Source organism: Penaeus vannamei, chromosome 16, assembly GCF_042767895.1.
Source record: "Penaeus vannamei isolate JL-2024 chromosome 16, ASM4276789v1, whole genome shotgun sequence".
Taxonomy (NCBI): domain Eukaryota; kingdom Metazoa; phylum Arthropoda; class Malacostraca; order Decapoda; family Penaeidae; genus Penaeus; species Penaeus vannamei.
In genome coordinates this window covers 8,682,908-8,685,407 of record NC_091564.1, presented here as the reverse complement: position 1 = coordinate 8,685,407, position 2,500 = coordinate 8,682,908, and the positions used below count along the sequence as shown (strand labels likewise).

The following is a 2,500-nucleotide window of genomic DNA, read 5'->3' as shown; positions in this document are numbered from 1 at the left end:
GAATCCTCCGTCCACCTTTTCTCCGTCTCCCGTTTTCTGTTTGTTTTTCCTTGCCACTTTTGGAACAGCGGATACTACTGTAAACTAGTAGATATCCAGGGATACTGATGTATAACGTAAAACAGCTGTGTCTAGTATTAAGGGGCACGGATGAAAATCATGCACGTGTGGAGAGCTATTTTTGCGAACACTGTGTGGCCAAATCACAGTAAGCTTTTAAGGGGTAAGGGGGGTGGGGGTGAATTTTGTGGTTTATAAATATAGTAATTTTTTGTCACCCCGTCACAGCCTTGGGTCAGGCAGCTTACGGCTAACAGATTTCTTCCCTGTGGCCTAGCTTGCTTGTCCTTTCATTCTCTCTTTAAATGTGACAAACAGGAGAAATGGAATTATAAAAAAATAAACAAGAAGAATGAAATGCAATATGTAAAAAGCCAAAAGACATTTTTATAGACATTATACATTTAGCCTAGCAGTGACGGGTGGATATGGATATAAATCTTAATATATAAAGCAGTGAAAAACCTGGATATTCTACACCAAAAAAATAATACCCTTTTGTTAGTGGTAAGTTTTCTGTGATATAAACCTGCGATCTTGCAATATTAAAGATTGCTGGTGTAGGAAATTTAAATACATTTTTCGTTGGTTTTCTATGCTGGTGGTTTTGCGTGTGTGTGTTAAAGCTACATCCATGTCAGTTTGTTTAGCAGGGGAAAGAAATCTGTTTATACGTTATGATAGTAGAGTGACATAAAAGGTATTTGTTAATTTTGGTAGTTTGTGCATTTGTGTCTTCATTATTTAATTGCTTTAGTTGCATTCTCGAGTTTAGTGATAATGAAAATCTCGGGATTGAATGAATTTGTTGTGAAGAATGTTCAAGAGAAATTATTTTTGTATCTTGTAGAATTAATTGCTCAATGGTTTGTCTTGATTTATGTTCGTTTATGTGCATGTCTTCTCATTCTTCCATTTTTAAGTTCGCTCAAATTGTTTGTGATATGATTATTTACTTAATATTCTTACTATTACATTAACTTATTCAGTTATTACTAATTACCATTATGTTTACGAAAACGTATTTATTTATATTGCTATTCACAAAGTTATTAATCATCATCAGTCTCCCTTCCTTCCTCTGGACAAGTGACTAGCACAAAGCGTGGTGTGTTGTTTTGAAAGCACAAGACAAAACGATGAAGAATGTCTTGAGAACATTCGAGAATGGAACCATGACCTCTCCGATATTGCTACATTATATATAGATAAATACTAAGATATATATATTTATATTAATGATGTGGACTGGGTTGCTCCTCCTCCTCCATCTCCTTTTCCTCCTTTTCCTCCTTTCCTCCTCCTATTTGCCCACCTTTCCCTCAACCACCTCATCCTCCTTTTCCTTATACGTCTCCTTTCCCTCCACCTCCACCTCCACTTCCTTCTTTCTTCTTCTTCCTCTTCTTTCTTCTTCTTCTCCTCCTTTTCCTCCTTTTCCTCCTCCTCCTGCTCCTCCTTCTCCTCCTTCTCCTCCACCTCCTCCTTTTCCTCCTCCTCCTCCTTTTCCTCCTCCTCCTCCTCGGGCGGCCCCCACACCCAAGTACACACCAGCCATTGCTCATAAGGCTTGTACCTCATAGTTCTTAAGAATAATATTTTTTTCTATCTCTGTCTCCCGATTCTTAACCAGAAATAAGAAAAAGGAAAGCAATGAAATGAATAAAATCATTTTGTTCCATGTATAAATTAATATTTAAGGCCGGATTTCCTTTTCTAGAATTGATGCAAATATGGTTTGAGTTATCGGCAGACTAGCGGAAATATATAGTTAAAAAAGTGTGATAAAACTTTTTTTCTGAAGCACAGTGTGAGACAACGGTGAACAGCTTGTTCTGGAATTTGCGAATAGTTGTTCCATTTTTTGGCGTGTGGGTTTTTTGCACTTTTGTATTTGATATACGAAGGATGAGTATTGAAAAAAAGGAATTAAAAATGTGTAATTCCTTGTCAGAGTTTTTCTGTAGTTGAGGAAAAATAACTACAGATCTTATGGAAACTTTGTGGTTTATAGTTTGATAATATATTAAATTTTTACGAATTTTTGGTTTTATTGTCCCATGAACTTGAGAGAAAATTGAAATTTCTTTTGTTTATCTGTGCATGTGTTTTGCATACCAATTGTCCATAAAACAATATAAAATTTTAGATAAACAACAAAGGACACAAAGTTAAAAGATTATGACATTGATGATGAAGACTGACAAAAGATATTAAACATTTTCTCTTCACTTTAACTGCATGACTTTTGATAGAATTACAGTATCAAGAAACTTCCCATCTAACCGCAAACTCGCTTTAAAAAAAAAACGGACTTTTATGATCGGAATAAAACTTGCTAAACACATACATAGAAAAATGCATGTAGACCTACTTACCAAGGCCTTTACAGAACCAACAGAACCCGTCAAAAGTAAACACACCTTGGACCTTATCCCTC

General features: G+C 35.6%; 1 protein-coding gene across 1 annotated transcript in view; it reads left to right on the top strand.

Moving 5' to 3' along the window:
• LOC113824687 (uncharacterized) overlaps nt 1–610 on the top strand; it is a 22,646-nt gene extending 22,036 nt beyond the window's left edge. The window contains exon 5 of the mRNA XM_070131142.1: nt 1–610. This exon is cut by the window's left edge and continues 373 nt beyond it. The gene's annotated coding sequence lies outside the window, so the exon portion shown is untranslated.
• The last annotated feature ends 1,890 nt before the right edge of the window (nt 611–2,500 follow it).